This window comes from Gavia stellata, chromosome 8 (assembly GCF_030936135.1).
Source record: "Gavia stellata isolate bGavSte3 chromosome 8, bGavSte3.hap2, whole genome shotgun sequence".
Lineage (NCBI taxonomy): Eukaryota > Metazoa > Chordata > Aves > Gaviiformes > Gaviidae > Gavia > Gavia stellata.
The window spans coordinates 23,133,502-23,153,497 of NC_082601.1; the positions used below are offsets into that span (position 1 = coordinate 23,133,502).

The following is a 19,996-nucleotide window of genomic DNA, read 5'->3' on the forward strand; positions in this document are numbered from 1 at the left end:
TAGTGTGGCAAAGAGGAGATAAAGATTATACATGTAGTCTGGAAAGTGTGAGTGTATATACCGGCGTAAAGTGAGCGTTTTGGATGATGTTGCAAAGATCCTGTGTTTCAGGATCTATCTCTTTACAATGCTGTTTACAGGGAGGTGGTAACTTAAAAGCATTTTCTAGGTTACACTGACAGTTGACACTAACAGAAACTGAACCAAATTCTCCTCTCATGTCTGTATCAGTCCAGTGTTGCTCTTCTGAAAGCAGTAGAAGGCACCTGTTTTAAAACTGACTGGTGATAAGAAATGGTTATTTAATTTTCTTATCCACAAAAACTGATAATTAAATGACATTTCATTAAAAATTATTATGCTTCATTAATTCATGTTAAATAGCCAGGAGTGGGATGGAGTTGAGCTTGTGCGTACTCATTGAATGGTGTAGTTCTTCACCTGTGTTGTACTGTGGTGAGAACTAAAGCTTTTGGGAGTGCTTATTAGTTTGAATTTAGTGATGCTTGACTGCTTTAGGAGCTGACCTGGCTCTAGCAGAACCAAACCTGGTGTCTCCACCTCCTACCCCATCACAACTTCAGCTTCCCAGTAGTTTGCAGGTAGGCAGTATAATTACCTTTGTACTTTCTGTGCAAACATACACTTCATCTTTAATGTTGGTAATGATCTCGGAAGAAGGTCTTTAAGAGTACTCAGGTATTGTCGTTTTTAAGGTATGATCATGTCAAGAGAGAGAATAGACCTGTTTCACTTCAATAGGTAGTGCAACCGTGGGCCAGTCATATGAGGTAGAGGAGCCAAAATATTTGCACCTTCACTTTGCTTTGTTTTATACAGTGTGCAGCACCTGGTGTACTACAGGTAGTTTCATCCATCTGAACGGGTAAGAACCGTTGTGGGGACATTATTTTTTGGAGGTAACATTTAAATATTAACATTTTCTAATGTGGCCTTTCATATTGCAGCTGGCTTTACCAACTTTTTTGCAATTTTGCCATCTGCATTGGTACTGACATGATACTGGTATATCATATAGCATACACTTTTACTGCTGTTGCTTGAAACAGTAAAGAAATATGAGTATTTATTGTAGGACAGTAAAGCCTAGAGTTGATTGCTTTTATGAAACAAAAGACAAAAGAATTAATAGAGTTGTAGTTATTTAAAATGAAGCTTTTAAAGTAATTAAAAGAACATACTTAACACAGTCTTGTGATGGATAATTTGACAGCAGGTATACAAGTTTCAGAACACAGTATTGTTTATTTCTTAATAGGAATGTAAAATGCAGTTACAGCAATGTGACTAAACTACTTCAAAAGACCAGATTCTGTCTATGGCTGTAGGTAGGGCATCATGATATCCATAAAAGCTATGTATACTTGTCTGAGGAATAATTTGACTTTTACATGTTATTTTATTGTCTGATACATTGGACTTTCATTACTTTGGGATTGTATTTTTTAAAAAAATACCAAATACTAAAAATGTAAGGTGACACATTACATCTAAGAGTACTGTGGTAGTATCTAATGAGCAGAAATACAAGGTCCTCAGGATCCTCCTTGGTTCGTATAGGAATAGCAAGCCAATTCAAGGATAGAATCTATCTGTAGGTGGAAAAGAATACAGATCTGTGACTGAGGATTGGGAAGACCACTACTAGTTCTTCAGCAGGCTACAGACTCCTCATATAATCTTGAACAGGTTTTCAAAATTATTTAGGTCCCTAAATATGTTGTTAGGTACCTAGTGGAATTTCCAAGAAGCACTTCTGTGTTTCATTTCTGTTAAAATTCTTTTAATCTCCGTTCTGTGTTTGATTTTTCCAAAGAGTTCAGGATCACGGATTTCACAGAAAGTGAACCACTGGTGTGTTTTTGAAAATGTCAGTTAAGCGTGCATGCTTGGTTATATCTTCTTCCACAGAATCACAGAATGGCTGAGACTGGAAGGGACCTCTGGAGGTCATCTTGTCCAACCCTCCTGCTCAACCTGCGTCATGTGTAGCAGGTTGCCCAGGACAATGTCCATATACCTTTTGAGAATCTCCAAGGATGGAGACTGCACAACCTCTCTGGGCAACCTGTGCCAGTCCTTGGTCACCCTCACAGTGAAAAAGTGTTTCCTGATGTTCAGATGGAACCTCCTGTGTTTCAGTTCATGCTCATCGTCTCTGGTCCTGTCACTGGGCACCACTGAAAAGAGCCTGGCTCAGTCTTCTTTACAGTCTCCCTTCATACATTTATATATATTGATAATATCCATCCCGAGCTTTCTATTCTCTATGCTAAACAGTCCCACCTGTCTCAGCCTTTCCTCATGTGAAACGTGCTCCAGTCCCTTAATCAGTCTTGGTAATCCTTCGCTGGACTGTCTCCAGTAGCTTTGGTATCTCCCTGGTATCTCTCCCACCTAGAGCTGGACACGGTAATCCAGGTGTGGCCTCACCAGTGCTGAGTAGAGGGGAAGGATCACCTTCCTCAGCCTGCTGGCAACACCCTTCCTAATGCAGCCCAGGATACCTTTAGCCTTCTTTACCGCAAGGGCACATTTCTGGCTCATGTTCAGCTTGGTGTCCACCAGGACCCCCAGGTCCTTTTGTGCAAAGCTGCTTTCCAGATGGTCAGCCCCCAGCATATACTGGTGCAGGACTTTGCACTTCCCTTTGCTGAACTTCATGAGGTTCCTGTCAGCCCATTTCTCCAGCCTGTCGTTTCACAGAATCACAGAATCACTAAGGTTGGAAAAGACCTGTAAGATCATCAAGTCCAACCTAAAAAGAAAAAACAAAACCAAAAACAAAACAAACCACCACACAACAACAACAAACCACAACACACCAAAAACCAACCCACCCAACACCACACAGCACCATGCCCATCAAGCTACATCCCACAATGCCACATCCACACGCTCCTTGAATACCTCCAGGGAGGGTGACTCTACCACCTCCCTGGGCAGCCTATTCCAGTGTTTCACTACTCTCTCAGTAAAAAACTTTTTCCTAATATCTAGCCTGAACCTCCCCTGGCGCAACTTGAGGCCATTTCCTCTAGTCCTGTCATTAGTCACTTGGGAGAAGAGACCAACACCCACCTCTCTACAACCTCCTTTCAGGTAGTTGTAGAGAGCGATAAGGTCTCCCCTCAGCCTCCTCTTCTCCAGGCTAAACAACCCCAGCTCCCTCAGCCGCTCCTCATAAGACTTGTGTTCCAGACCCCTCACCAGCTTCGTTGCCCTTCTCTGGACACGCTCCAGCACCTCAATGTCCTTCTTGTAGTGAGGGGCCCAAAACTGAACACAGTATTCGAGGTGCGGCCTCACCAGCACCGAGTACAGAGGCATCATCACCTCCCTGCTCCTGCTGGCCACACCATTTCTGATACAAGCCAGGATGCCATTGGCCTTCTTGGCCACCTGGGCACACTGCTGGCTCATCTTCAGCCGGCTGTCGATCAACACTCCCAGGTCCATTTCTGCGGGGGAGCTTTCCAGCCACTCATCCCCAAGCCTGTAGCGTTGCCTGGGGTTGTTGTGGCCGAAGTGTAGAACCCGGCACTTGGCCTTATTGAAATTCATCTGGTTGGCCTCAGCCCATCGATCCAGCCTGTCCAGATCCCTCTGCAGAGCCTTCCTACCCTCAAGCAGATCAACGCTCCCGCCCAACTTGGTGTCGTCTGCAAACTTGCTGAGGGAGCACTCTATCCCCTCATCCAGATCATCAATAAAGACATTAAACATCCCTCTGGATGGCAGCACAACCCTCTGGTGTATCAGCCGCTCCTCCCAGGTTGGAACATAAGCCAACTTGCCAAGGGTGCACTCTGCTACATCATGCAGATCATTAATGAAGATGTTGAATGGGACTGGACCGTTTTGACCCCTGGGGTACACCCCTAGTGATGGATGAATGTCCTGGCATTTTGTTTGTATAATCTGGTAAAGCATGTATTAATTCCATGGGGAAAGATTTTTGTGCTATGAGGACAAGATATTTTAATGTTGTTACTATCACATTGTCTCACGGTTTGCAACAGTGCCAAAACACGCTGGGGCAGGGACTCTGCCCTTATAAAGGTGTGTAGGTGTTACTCATTACCAATTCATTTCTAACAGGTATATGAACTGGTAAAAGTCAAATGCATCCTAGGGTTTGAATATCAGACTTAAATAGATTTGTGCCAGGGTTGAACTAGTAGTGTTACCTTCATTACATCATCTGTGTCTAAAAAGCAGAGAGCTCTTTGTGTCTAAGACTGTACCAAATATGTATGGATAACTAGTCTTTTAAGTCTGGCAGGAGATCTAAAAATTGAAGTGTATGCAGTTAGCACCCTTATTGTAGTAAAATGGGGTCTGTTCCCCATTACCTTATGACATTTTAATATATTTGGGAAAGTGGTAAAGTATTATAAATATTTTTATATACTACATAAGACAGTAGAGAATCAGCCCTAAAATTAAATCATCTTGGTGCAATTTCCCTCCTCTCTTTCTTTAGCTATTCAGTTATCACATAACTTATATACAACTTACGTAACTTTCTTACTGATTTTGTCTTTCTATTCCTTTTTGTAAGTTGTCTGCAGATAGAATTTGATTTTGCAGATGCATTCTTTGTTCAGATGTATTCATAGCCTAATTTCAGCAAGTAATTCATGCTCTGTGACTTGTTGAATAGTCTGTTGTAAGCATTTACTATTTCAGCTGTTAGGGAAGACTTTGCCTGCATAGTATGTTACTGGTTTTTGATTCGTTAAGAGTCTGTCCTCCAACTGGCTTTTTCATGAAAACATGCAATTACAAATACAAGGGTATTGTTTTGTATGTATATTCTTCAGTGCTTATTTAAAATGGACTGTTTCAGCAAACATTCCTTCCAGTGTATTTGTTGCTAGAACATTCATGGGAATTATACACAGAGGGGCTAAAATGTATGCAGCTGAAATGAATTCACTGAGAAACTCAAGTGAATAATCATGAAAGTAAACATGCTCAGCTCTCACCCATTTTCTGAGCAAACAAAAAAGAATCACCTCTCATATTCTGTTTTATTCTCTGTGCTGCACTCTAACCCTCTCTGAACTCTAGGTAGAAGCAGAGGTGCCTGACATGTTTTTAGTGACTCCATATGCAGTTCATTCCATGCATTAAATGCACATAAACTGTTTTAGTCAAGCAGTTTCTAAAGTAAATTATTACTTTTCAAAATCTATTGCATAAGTAATAACAGACTGCTAAGATACAGTGCCATTTTGTTTTGCTCTAGTGGAAAATTTCATGCTGACAAGGTCAAGCCCTGCAGTCTGAGAGCAGTCAAGTGATGAAAGGCACATCCAGCAGGAGGAGAGGTGGTAGATGGACATCTACTAACTGTTGTTTCCTTCAGAAGTGAGGATTTGAAATGCGGCTTAGTTAGATTTAGGGGATAGAGCTGAGCTACAAAGTCTTGCTTTTATTATTGTAGACTAAAAATACATTGTTTTTAGTGTGTTTTCAAAAGTGCTTCCCGTTTCTTGACAGAACTACAGTACTTAACAGCATTGTCTGTAGTTGTCCTGAAGCAGTAATACCGTGAGGGTAGCAGAGTAATCCTTACATATAGTAGCTACTGATTTTTTTAAAGATATTCATGCTACAGTGCACAGTAAACTGGAGGTTGCAATGGAGAAGAGGTAGTGTGGGTGTTTGGTTTTGTGGTTTTTTTTTTTTTTTTTTTTAGTGCAGCAAAATACTTGTGTTCTGCATTTAAAATGAGTTTGAAGATCGTGGGAAAATCAGTCAGTTATAAACAGCCAATTTTCCACCATTCAGCCAAGAGAACAGCTTCCTTCCAGGTAGATAATTCACATGTAATATTGCTTCACAGTAAGACATTTAGTGTTCAGATATTTTTATATGATTGATTAATATACTTTGTTATGGAAATAGATTCTTAGGAAAAAAATAATTGAGATAATTAGGAGTCAAATTGCTCAGTAAAGAACTAGGTAGCTACATTTTCAACATATAAATCTACATCATTACCAGAGGCTGCTGATGCCTTATTAGATAAGGTTTAGATAGATTACCTGCAGCACTAAACAATTTACTGAGAACAGAAAATGGGCTTCCAATACAGTCTAGAAATGAAACATCACAATTATTTGAGGTACTCTGTAGCCTTGGAAACGATTGGGAGCAGTGACATCAGCAACAATTATGTGCAATTTTTGTCTTTAGTTTATCACCAAGGTAACCAGAACAGGTTTCCCTGCTTGAAATTTTAAGAATGTCTTGGTTCGGTATTAAGTGAGCATGCATGAAGCAGACTATTTAGGGTCTGTTAAAATTGCATTCTGCTTCCCTTTTAAAATGGTCCTTCAGGATTTAAATTGCGTAAACTCATGCGGTTTGGTTTTTTTTTTTCCTTTTCCTTTCTGTCTCTGAAACAGCTGCAGGAAAATGAAGCCTTAGTTACTGTGTTAAATTCTGAGAGTACTAGAAAGAAGGAAAACTGAATTTCTCATTGAATTCCTTTTGCGGGCCTCAAATACGAAGTATTGCAACTGCACATAGAGGCTGAAAATTGTACTGTGTTGTTTTTGAGGATGGGACTCGCCCACAGTTGAGGACACATAATGTTCCCACATCTAACTTCCTTGAGGGAAGCTTTGCATTGAAGTCTAGGTTCACAAGAGACTTGCAGTTAGTGCTGCCTGAGGAGTAACCTGGATGACTGATTCTCTTAGACTTCCTGGCTGTGAAACATCCTTAGTTAGCCCACCTCACCTTGTGGTTGTGCCAGTCAAGAATGGCCTAGCATGATATCCATCTTTATGCTTAATCCAGAGAGGGTGGTTTTTCTGTGGTGGGTCTTGGGGAAGGTAACATTTGAATTAAAGCCTTTTTGCATCGTGGAGAAACTTGTAGTCCCCTTCATAATTGCTCTGTGATGGGCAAGTTATGTGGGGTTGAAGCCATAATGCTAACAGGAAGGATGTTCAGACCACACAGTCTCTCACCTATGTGTGACTTAATTTTAAAGAGAGGTGTTTTACTCTGTAATAGTGATAATGCTTATCCATCATTCATGGAGGTAAAAGGACAGGCTGCAAAAAGGTTGCTTTTTTATTTAAGTCTGGAACACTAAATCGGGTTGAAGCCACATCAGTTAGCAACTTAGAAATGCATGTATAAATTTGCATTCCTAAAAAAAGTGCGTATTTTACCTGCGATGTCTACTTCGTCAAATGCTTCCTTTTTTGCATACATCTTTACCCATAGGTTGCTGCACATGTAAAATACACACTTGTGTTCTGTTGAGTTATTGCACATTCAGCTTCTGATTTTGCAGGGCAGTTGGTTTGCAGGCAACTTGCCACACTTGTGCTTTATAGATAGAAGTTAGAATTCGATGTTTGAGGGGAAAATAATAAAATTCTGTTCTTGTTTCACGTGCAGTCCTGAAGAAATGAAACTGCATTTCAAGCCAGTAGCCCCGTGGGTTTCCAAAACATACTTTATAGCCTCTGCTTAGTGTTGGAGTTCAGTAGCCCAAATCACTTATAATTAATTGAGCCAAGTAAATTAAATTAGATTTTTGCATGAAAAAAAATAATCCCTTCACATAGTTTGGTATTGCAGAGAGAATAAGGCACCTCATACATTTCACAGTACCAGACACTTTCATGGATTGTAATTGAAAAATGGATGCTTTTCTCAGAAATAGAATATTGATGTTCATATTTGTAAAGGAATTAATTCACTGACTGATAGAAGCAGAAGAAAAAGAAAGACGAACTTTTTAGATACTAGTCACATTCTAGCAAGATTGTAATTATCCTTAGGATTGTAATGAATGTGCATTGGTTATTTTATTTTTGTAATAAAAAGTCACCAAATGCCTGTATGCTTTGCCCTCTGAAGTAATTTCCAGAAATATTCAATAACAAGTAATCACACTATTTGCAAACATATTTGGTGAAAAGGAGCTGTGCTTTGAAAGGTATTGATTTGCTTGTTACAGTTATCAGTTTGATTAATGTTAAAATTCTATGCAGTATATTTAATCATTACTCATGATTAGTGCACTAATAATGCACTACGCATATCTACACATTTACTATTAACAATTAGTGTCTTATATTTCTTTCCTATCACAGGTGTAATCACAAGTTAGAACTCATAAAAATTTTAAAGAAATATTTATTGGAGTGGACATTGGTTATAAATCTTTATAACTACAGTATTCGGGGAGTTAATAATGATTTCAGTGGGTTCATTTTATGATAACGAAAGGCCGTTTAGATTACAGTCATGTTTCATCTTCTCTCAAGAGTTCCTCCAGGAGGTGCAAGTTTTCACCACTGTTGTGAGGCCAAGAAAAACTCCCAGGCAAGACATCAAATACTGCATTCTGTGCAGAGAGACCACATTTTACGTATCAACAAACTGAAATGTAGTCATATTAAATGACTGTGCAATGCTAGGTTCACAAAGGTTACAGTAGTGTTGTTTGGAGAAATAGCAGGCAGGGAATGGAGAAGAAGGGAAAAAGAGAAGGAAGAAAGTGGTAAATAATGATGAAGGCATGGGGAATTAGTCTGTAAGTTGGTTCTGCAATAGCATCAGTATTTATATGGAGCTAAATGTGATTTTAGGCCTGTAGGATACAAAGCAAGGGCCATGTTCAAGGAGTGGGTTTCAGAGTTCTGACGTTGATGATAACTTAAGAATCTATGTTGAAAATTGACTGAAAATGAATTTGCAGTGTGAAGACCTGAGTGGATAAAGCCATGAGAAAGCTGACCCTGCTTTGAGCAGGAGGTTGGAGTAGAGACCTCCTGAGGTTCTCCAGCTTGCATTAGTCTGTGCTGTGGTAAAAAGGTTTGCTTCATCCTTGCAGGTGTGTAAGTGGGAATTTAAATAGTAAACAGAATAATTCACTTACCCGGTCTGAATGAGACAACCGCTGGACTAATTTGTGCAGTGTTGTTAGTAACCCTTCAAAAATAGCAATGAAAGCATGCAAAAAGTATAAAACTAGGTTAGAAGACTGAAAAAGAAGCTGGTAAAACTCATCAAAACCAAGTGAATTTTCCAGGAGAATAATAGCAAACTGTGTTTGTTTTATTGAAAAAGAGTGTCAATATTTTTATAGTATATGCAAAAGAAAGTTAGAGGCAACTTGAGCATAGCCCTGGTTATTTCTAGGGGTATAAGGTATTTAAGACTGGCATTTTAATCTACTTGGCAAATGAATGATGAGATCCAATGACTGAAAGTTGTATTAAAAAAAATTAAAAGATACGTCTATGGGAACAGGGGAAGCAACTCTTGTGGTTTTGGGAAGGGAGCACTTAAGTTTTTTTCTGTGCTTTAGTAGCTTGGGGGGACAGAGGAAAGGAACATTTCTCCTCTTGAGACAGTTGGTATCTGTGCTTTGGCATCCAGCACCACAGTCTCTGAGAACATTATGAAAAAAACAGTAGTAACAGCTTTCATCTTTCTACCTGGCTGACTGAAGTGGTTTGATTTTATGCAGTTTAGTTTGGTTAAATTAGCCAAAATGTAACTTCTAGGTTTCTTCATTCACAGTATAGATTATATCAGATTCCCTGTTATCAGATTGTTCGCATATTAAAGCAAGTGCTGGGCAAAGATGTTCTGAATTACAATAGGATAGCTTTATTGGGCAAGTTGATGATCCATGATCTGTTGCCAGCATGCAAACGCGTCAGACTTTTACAGGCAGCATCTGCTTGAACTGTCTGGGGAAACAAAGAAGAACAGAAAGCATCTTACATTGGAACAAAAACAGAGACTGACTTGATGAAAGTGTAATTTTCATCTATGTTTAGCCATTTTATGTGTTATTTAAAATTGAGTGCTCATGTCATGTCAACACTTATATAGTCACCTCTTAGTTCCTCATAATTAATTACTGAAGGGAAATTCAGGAGGAAGGAAGAATTGTGTTCCATATTATAGGCTGTATTTTTATTGGTATAAATACATTTTACTTCTCAGATGGTTTATTTTAAAGTTTTCATTGGGTTTTGGTTTGTTGGGGTTTTTTTAATTTCATTGTTTCTTGTATTGGATATTCAAGTCTTGCAAAACCTATTACGACTTTTTAAAGACTCCACAGATGCAGATACTGCCAACCCAACTCAAACATGCAGTAAATGTTCTTTGTGAGAGCTCCCTTTGAGGAAAATTTAGCTTTTTGGTCTATTCAGTTGGGAGGATCTCAGTAGAAAAAGCAGGGAAGACATGACTGTATAGTTTTATTGTTGTTAGGTGCCAGAAAATTTCAGTCTTTCCAAAAGGACACAAATGCATTTTTTCCCAGATTTGTTGAGGGAATAGAGTGCCTGCTTGTTGATACCACCTGACTTTATTTGGAGCATAAATAACTAATATTTTTGAATGTTTTAAAGGCAAAATGGTGCTATGATTCAGATTCTCATTGAGTGTCTTAATATTTACTATAGAAAAAGACAGCTAAAATACATTTCTGTATCCTCAACACTTAGTGCCATTGCATTCTGTACATAGTTTATTCCATGGTTCTGATTGATGCCCACAAAAGATGAACTCCTTTCCCAATGGCAAAAATCTAATAATTTCCAGGGCACTCAAATTTCACCTGAAGTTTTGGTTTTTGTTTTAACAACATACTTTTCTCATAGCTGCTTCTTTATTCTAATTTATTCCTTCTGCATTCCTCCACCACCAGCTACTTTGCAGTTTTTACCTATTCCTGGATATGCAGACTATCACATGGTAGCATACCTTCTGTGGTAGACACAGTCTGTCTTTAAAACATATCTTTTTTAAAGGTCTGTATTGTATGTCAGTTTCCTAGATTATATCCTTGGTTATTTTCTTGTTTCATTTCCCCATGCCAAATGTCAATGCTCTCTTACCCACACAGAATGATTTATGCCAGCTCTTTTCTTTCTTCCATGTTTCAATACTATCCTACCTTAAATATTTTAATTATCTCTCTGCTGACCTTCTTGCTTTCTCACTTCTCTCCTCTTTGGTCCTCTCTAAGTGTTTAGTGAATGTGCTTGTGGGGTTCAGTTTTGGGGTTTTTTTTAAGAGAATACCCTATTTTTGCCTTTGGGGATTTTGGTTTGCTTGTCTTCATCTTCCATTTTGTCTCTCATTTTTACTTTTTGCTCTTTTCACTTTGTTACTCCTTTGATATTTTTCGCCAATCTTGGCATTGTCTTGTCTTTCCATTTGCCAAGATGTTGCCTCCTACATTCAGAACACTCCCTTGTCCTATGTCTGTCATTCACCATTACTCCCTTCAACTCTTCTTTAGCTCTGGGTGTGTTGACTTACCCAGGAGATGTTTCTTTGCAAAGCTTAACCTAGAATATTCAACTTGAGGTCTTGGTTAAATCTTGCATTCAAAAAAAACCCTTCATCCCTCTTGATTTTCACGTGTTCCATGATGTTTTAATGTTTCAGGTTTGTAGGTTTTTTTGGTCTCTCATTGCATCACTAATTGCTTTGTTACACATTACTTGCACTGTTAGCATTTCTTGCCTAAAATTTATTTTAACTACCTTCATCCTTTCCTAGATTCCCTAGCTTATATGAGTCAATATTTTTCCCAGGGTGTTTTCCACAGCCTGCCCAGTTGTTTCAAGAGACACACAAGTTTTAAGTTAGTGTCTTACAGGCTTATTGGGATATGGTCTTATTGAGATTACTGTCATTTAGTTCTGCATAAGAGAGGGTTTATTTGAATTGCTGTCACAGGACTTTTTTGTAATGAATAAATTCTTCACATTTATCATACTATGTTTATTATAACTCCAGTTATAATCTACAGGGATTCCTAAGTCGTATAATTTTTTTCAAAAGCAGACAAAAATTCAAGTATTTTAGAATAAAGCTTATTGGATGGAATAGGAGAGGGAACAAATAAATTCCATTACACATACAGTCCTCATGTTCAGAAGGCATATTACTTTAAATGATAATTTCTTTTTAAAAAATTATGCTCTTACACCTCTTGTACATTTCTTTATGCTTCAGCATTTATTCAGTCTATTACTTCAGAATTTTTATAATGGTCCTCCTAATGGTCCATTGGAAATATGCCACCATTAACTAATGTATTCCCTCTATAAGTATTCATTTCTGACCCAGACTGGTAGGGCTATCAGAATAATATCAGTTCTTCCAATGCTATGAACCAGAGCAGACTGAAAGCCATAAGTAAGGTTATTCCTTATTTGTACTTTATAAAGTACAAATAAGGAGTAATCCTTGTTTCCTGTTGAAATGCAGAGTTTAAGTGCTTGTTTTTGTCAAGCGTAATGATTGAATTCTATGTTCAGTACCAGCCATATCAAGCATATGGTAATAAACTTCTTTTATGGGGTTACTGTTAGGTTTATTTGTATTTCTGTAGAGCCTCAACTAAGAAGAGGCTCCCCTCCATGAAATGGAAAGAATAGAAGGTGTCTTCCTCTTTGAAAATAAGAGCCAAGTTAGTCAGACAAAGAAATGAAGGTAAAGAAGAAGCATAAGTCGCAAACCCACTCCCTTTTCATGGGAGTAATGTACTTGAAAGCATTTCACTCGTGATGGAAAGAAGGGCCCCAAAAAGCATGTCTCAGCCAGTTGGAAAATCACAGGTACCTTGTGTTATCTTGTGTGTCCAGGACAATATGAAGCCAACTGGCAGACTGACCATGGTGTGACAGGGCCTTTGCTGCTATGTGTATCCTGGGCGGAGGCAGGTCTCGGCAGGAGCACAGAACTGTGGGACCAGGTTCTGTGTCAGACTCCAAATTGTCTAGTTCTTCCTGTGGCAATCATCCTTCACTCTTAAAAGAAACACTTTGTGGCATCCCTCTAAGTCTTCCTCTCATTGAGCCAACTTTTAGTTTTCCAAGAATGGGTCTGCTCCACTGGGCAAGTGCCTTCAGGCAGGTGGCGTACTCAGGCCTCTTAAAACTGGCCGATGTACAGTGAGAGTTTGAACCATGTACAATTTAGGACTTGCCCTTAGAAATTTATCTGTGGGATTTTCACTTTTAAATTTTAACAGATCTTTTACTTTCCTATACAACTCTACAAATATGCAGTGTAATTGCAGTATTTTAATATTCCAGCTATGGAAGTGTAGTGTCTAGACAACACCATATGTATTTCACTCAGGCTCAGAAATATTACTGTCCCATTTTTATTTCTTTGGCAACTGGCATCCTCCTGCTTTGCAAATTCACAGAGCAATGGTTTTAATAGAAGAGCAAAATACTACATTGCAGTAAAGGTGTGAACTGGTTATAAATAAAAATCTCTATTATTACTTCCTCTGTTTCAATTGCTATTAATTTGCTAGTGCCTCTTTAGCTCTCTGAAACTTTTGTGAATAAATGAGATGACAAAGCATAATTATAATTTGATTATGCTAAATATTTACTTTGAAGATTGACCACTGGAATACAAAGCAGTATGTTTTCACCTCCATCCAAAAATATTTCTGACATAAAATACTTGTTTCTGTCTCAGTGAAGCCAGAAACTGAAACTGGAAACTGAAGAGTAAATGACAGACATAAATGATGCCTTGTCAAGTGCTGAAAAAGGCTAATGAAACTGTGCAGCTGCCAAATCTGACTGAAACCAGTGGCCTGTGAATTGCAATGTTCAAAGGAAAAAGTAAAAGATAATCCAGATGTTCCCAAGAACATTTTGCAATACTTCTGAATCCATTTTCTTTCTGTCTGTATGAACTAAAAAATTACATAATTGAGATTTGTTTTAATATGTTTTCTGAAGGTTATTATTTGACCTTCAAAATAATGTAATGTGCTTAGCACGTTATTTCTGTCCATACTTATTACTTTAAAGGTGACTTTTAATTTATCAGATACATACCATTTTGAAACACAGGATTGTTCATGTGAAGGAGGTTTCTTAGAAGGTTTCTTTTGACAGCCTCTTTATATTCTTCCTGAAGTGCTTTTCTTTTGGCAATGCATAAAGTGAATCCTGAAAATCAAAAGGAGATTTGTGCATAATTCTGGAACTGACTACCTTTTACCATTTATTTTTGCTCATTATTATGCTGGCTCATGAAATATTCTAAGCTTGAGATTTGTGAATATATCTTGATTTAAGGGTGTTTTAAAGAGGTAGTTGATATTTTGCTCATTTGTGGATTTGTATTTATTTTGCAGCTGACCACATATCTCCTTGTTAATCTGCTAAGTCACCTATTTAGTGGCAGCAAAATAAATAAATAGTCACGTAAAATCACAAGGAAAAGGGGGCAAATATGTATTTGTGTGTTACAAGATATGTAGCCATCATTCTCTTCCAAGAAAGAGTGAAAACAGATATCCGGTTTGTATTTTACTAGACCAGGACCCTGTATTAAAAAAAAGCTGAAGAAGTGGATTGGTACCCTCAACCCTTTCAAGTAATTGGGATCCTACAGTCTCTTAGTTATATTTGTCTGTTTCACTTTCAACTCAATATAAATTTATCTTATGCTGTTGGATTCAGTCCAGACTTCTATAACTGTGTACGGCCTATGGAAAATAAAGAACATCCATTCCAGTAAGAGGGAAACATCAGATAACTCTGTAATTAAAAGATAGTCAAATACTTAAGCAAGAAGAATATTTTTGTTTCAGCAATGAGGCAGTAATGTCTTGTGTTCTGCTTCCCTCAGATTCTTTTCCCTCAGTAGGTTTTGATCTTGGTTTAAAGCAGCATATCCTTGTTGGAATTAAGGCATTTACACATTATTTGAATAGATATATGCCTTCAATTTTTTAACTTCTAGAATATCAAAGTTCTATGTTAACAGTTCTGAACTAGATATTTACACAAGAAAAACAGTCCTTTCGGAGAAAAGGGTGGGGGAGTAGAGAAGGAGAAACTATTTAGAAGTGAATCAGTTGCTAGTGAGAAGGTCTCTGGAGAGTGAATTTGGCAGGAACATACTCCCCCTTCCCCTTGAATCTTTTCCTAGGATGTACTGTACCCTTCATTCTCATAGAATAAAGGTAATTTTGCTGGTGCCCCCTAATTGTATAGTTAGAGTACTATGATCTGGCATTAGTCTGTTCCCTTGCCTGAGAAATGTTTATGTAACTGTGCTGAGCCCTAAGTAGCTAAAGATGATGTGAGGAGCTACCGCCTTTTCCAGCTGTCTCATACACTGTGATTTGGTACATATGGTCTCAACATGTGGTTCATGCCTTGTAGGCTGGATAGGCATGGGAATGCCTTGCTTATAGATCTGGTTAAGAAGGCTTAAGGGAGATTGGTGCCCGGTATGGTCAAGACTTGCACAATTCTAGGTGTTTTGAGGAAAGGGTGTTCAATTGCCTTTGGAGCCCCCTTGATCAACTTGATGGGCAGACAATTGCTTTAGACCTTGAGCCATTTTGCCCAGATCCCATGCTTCTGACATTGCTTCCAATTTTGTTGTAGATCCTGTATTCTTTCTGATCTTCTGGTCTCTTGAGGCAATATGCTGCTGTGGTTCCCAACCATGGAGGGTTCATAGAGCAGCATTCAGATTGATGACAGCTTTTCACTGACCTAAAAAGCAACCTCAAAGGCCTGCCTCCATATACACAGAGGATTTTGTGCTGATTCTCTACTCCTGCAGGCACCTAAACTCTACAGTGTCAGTCTTAACCTTACAGAGCTCAATACAGTACCCTGCTTCCTGCTGAGTGGACTTTGGTGAAATATATTCCTGGAAGTCAGTCAAACTTGAGTAGCCTTTAGTAGGAGACAGATGAATGGGGGAGTGTTTAGGATCTGAATTTTTCATTCAGATCAGTGAAAACCTCTTATTGATTTGAATGGGCCACAAACCAAGTGCATTAGAAAATCCCTGTCAAGAATTGCCTGGCTATTTTTGGAGGATTACCCAAGGTACAGATGCTCTGGAGTGGCAGGACTTTAAACTTGTATCAGAATTTATCAGGTATTATATTGTCAATTATAATGTCAATTTTTTGTGTATTTTAATACAAACCATTTGTTTTACATAACTTTTTGTAGAAAAATCTCATTATTATGCATGGTTGACTTTGTGCTTTTTCAATGTCTGTTTCACTTAGTTTTTTGAAATATGCATGAACAGTTTAATTTCATGTAAAACCTGTCTATGTATAAACCTAGGCAACTGTCAACAGAACTATTGACTCTTCAGTCTGCTAGAAAAATAATTCACAACATGCATGTATGGGGCTGTGATTGCCAGAGCCTGTTCATGGTGACAGGTGTTGGATGTTTGTCTGCTAATTTCTCATTAGAAATAATGTGGTAGGCTGATGATGCAATTTGGTCATTGGAGACCCTGTCTTGATTTCTGTTTATAAAATGTATGGCTATGTTTACTGAAATAGTTTTAAAAATAATAGATGCGTTTTCAATTTTTTAAAAATTGTCATAGAAGTATTTTAAGACGGAAATATTTGTTTTCTCGTTGCCAACAAGTATCTATTATCTGTGATCTGTAATTAGGCTTACAGCTTAACGTAAAGGACGAGTGGTGCTCCCTGAGCTGCATCATTGGCCTTATTGTGGTAGAATGACCGATTTTGTTTTACCAGCTGTGACTTTGGAGGCAGGCTGAATGACAGGAAACACATAAAGCTTGACAGATTAAAATATTTCCAGCACGTAACTGTGTGTGTATCATGCAGAATTCAGCAGCAGTTCTTGCTTGATAAGCTTGCTAATGTCCTCATGTTCTAAGGAACATTGTGCTCCTGTATGGGGTATCTTGTACAGGCTCAATCCTGCAGTCCTCACTGAACCAAAGCTCCCAGTGAAAAACAGCATCAGTATGACTATGGAAAGCACTGAATTACAAGGGTAGAAAAACTCCTCACAAGAGCAGTGCATCTGCCTAAGGAAACAGAGCATGTAGTTCTGTGACTAATTATGAATTATAGAAAGAACTGAAGGAAGAAGACACAAAGTTGGGAAATAAATGGTTGATTACTCATCTTGCATCATAAGAGGACATTTTCAAAAGACAAGCCCAATTATACCCATTTTTTGCAATAACATTCATATGTACTTCTCACAGTTTCCATCACTTATAGTAGAAAATAAGACTATGTTGTCCTTTAGCTTCTTATATATGTGGCGAGGATGATTGAAAGGTTGCATGCAGAGCATTCTAATTTTATATGAAAAGAGTATAGTAAGTTATGTCAGCAAGTTAACAAGAGATAGCTTTTTAGTTTTTCTATGAATGTATTCTGAGTACTGCAGAAACAGCTAGCTGTTGGTGAAACGCAGTGATGTTGGCTGATGCAAGTATATAAAAGCCATAGGACTCCATGTGTTGGATTTAATATAGTCTGGAATTGCAAATGGCCCTAGTTTGATCTTGGAGCTGAAGTGGTGAGGCAAATGTTGCTTCTCTGTGGTTTAGCATCTGATAATGTATGTGAGTTGTTTTACCTTTTCTCTTCAATGTCATATGAATTGCAGATATCTTAATGGATTATTAATTTCAAACTGCAAAAGACTTAGTGTGCTCACAAAAAAGCTTAAAAAGTGAGTTACCCTTCCATATTTGTATTACCCTAGAACTTTGTATTTGAGTCCTTACTGCAGAAATCCACCTCTGGACGTGCCATGGAAGCAATGGTGGTTTCTGCTTCACCATGAAACAGTTTGTGGTGTCTTAGGCAAAGCGAAGGTAGGAGGCTAACCCTCTTACTCCCCTTTCTGGAAATCATTTATGGACATGATGCCAGAAAAGGTTGAGACGATTTTGTACTTTGTAGTTAAGTAACATCTTTCATCAAGGGGTTCCAATGTACTTTACAGGTGCTAATGAATTAAGGTTTTGGTCATGTTTATCAGCTCAATTTTATAGATGGGGTACCTGAAGCATCGATTTAGTGACTTAAGTACAGAGGACCACTCGTTCTATGTTTTTACTACAAAGGCACTAAGAATAGCACAGTATCTTCTGTCAACAAATACAAAAGTATCAAGCTCAGGAAAACACCTGCAGAGTTACAGATTCCTTGATTGTGCTGATTTGGTACATGGCATGCTCAGCCACCTCTGAGAGAGCAGCTATCAGTGGGAGTTCTGTGTGGTTAAAAACATTACTTTCTCCATTAATCATTAACCCACAAATGACTAAATGTATTTCCTGAATGACATCTGCTTTCCTCGTCTGTTCTTCCATGATGAAATCCCACCTGTTTCCATCATAATATCTGAAACTAATCTAAGTATCTCTGTGTCTTTTTCAAGAAATTCCTTGTGAGATTATTAATAGAGCCTCAGAACTGTATGCTCTTTGTAAGCACTGTTGTTACCACCATGGAAAGACTTTAAGAACAGTGCGAACAGAAAAGACAAAACTATATATTTCATGAATAGTAACTGAGCTTTTGAAAAAGCAAATTACTTTGCAGTGAAATTCAAAATTTCAAAGCAAATATTCAGTAGAGAGTGCTGGTATCATTCTAAAAAGAAATACACTGTACTTCACAGTACAATAGAAGTTGGTCTTACCAGAATCCAAATTGTCAGATAGACTACCATTCCTGCAAAATAAAGACTAAAAACATACACTAACCCCACCTGGCTGTCCCGTAAAACTGTTTGCAGAGTTCATGTGTGTGGGATGTGTGGACTGATAACCATTTTCATTATAGAGAAAGAAGTTTTTAAAGTTTACCTTTATTTGATACAGGTTTTTTTTTCTGGGAGTATCTCTAGGAATACTTTTCTATGGTTTTTTAATGCTTGTAAAAAATCAGATTCTGTGATGTGCATGAACATATGAGCCTGGTAAATGGAAGACAACCCTGAAACATTATTGTCATTGAAAATAACCAATCGTATTTTTTTTCCTAATGATAAATTTGATAAGTGATGCACATCTCAAACATTCTGGATTTCTTCACTTCATGAAGAAAATTGTGTTCCATGAGTCTTCTGTAATAAAAGAGAAAAGTAATAACATTTTCATCTCAGAAAACATGTCAGTTTGCAGTGAAATTAGATGACTGCATTTGTTTTGAATAGATACAGATGAACAAAAATGGTCCATCTATTACAAAGCCACATTGTAATTTTTTTTTTTAAACCATTTTGTTTGGATTTCTGAGGGTAATTGTTAAATGGAACTACTCTTTCAATGAACATGCATGGAAAATTCAATACTACTAAGCAGATTAGCACTAATTTATGTTGTTTATGCTGTTTGCCTTTTTGTTTCGTGAGATGTTTCCAAGCAGTGTTATGCTGTGGAAGGTGGCCCCAGTATAAACGAGGTGATTCATGATACAATCCAGAATATTTTGTGAGTTATAGAATAAGTCTTACTGTGATTTTTTTTTTTCCTGCCAGTTCAGTGATATGTGACCCTTTGCATTGAGCCCTCAAATGCAGCAAAAGACAAATCATTAAGGTTTCATAAAACACAAGTCTAATCTTAAAAAGTTAAATAGACTTTAGTACTTACCAAATCTTAAGGTGCAGAAGAAACCTCTGGAAGATAATATAGTATAATATAATATAATATGTGATTCGTGAACACTTCCTGCTATAGCTTGGCCCACTTAAATTTGAGCCACTTAAAATTTGGTCCACTTAATATGACCTATAGGCCTTGCTCTGTATTGTAATTTAACTGTAACAGTAACAATCAGAAAGGAAAGTAATTATATGTAAACTAACATGGAACTGATCAGAGTTTAAAAGATTATACTTACGGAAGGTCATCTTTCTATGTAATGTAAAAATACTGTCTGCTAAATGTCACTTTAAAAATAACATCTATTTTTAATAGTTTTAGAGTTTACAGTGTCATCCAAACTGAATACAGATTGAAATCCAGACTGAGAATCACAGAATCACAGAATCACTAAGGTTGGAAAAGACCTGTAAGATCATCAAGTCCAACCATAAAAACAAAAACAAAAACAAAAACAAAATCCTACAGATTGTTGACAGTTTGATAGTTC

General features: G+C 37.8%; 1 protein-coding gene across 1 annotated transcript in view; it reads left to right on the forward strand.

Moving 5' to 3' along the window:
- MYO3B (myosin IIIB) overlaps positions 1–19,996 on the forward strand; it is a 215,483-nt gene that overhangs the window by 61,600 nt on the left and 133,887 nt on the right. The window lies entirely within an intron of this gene.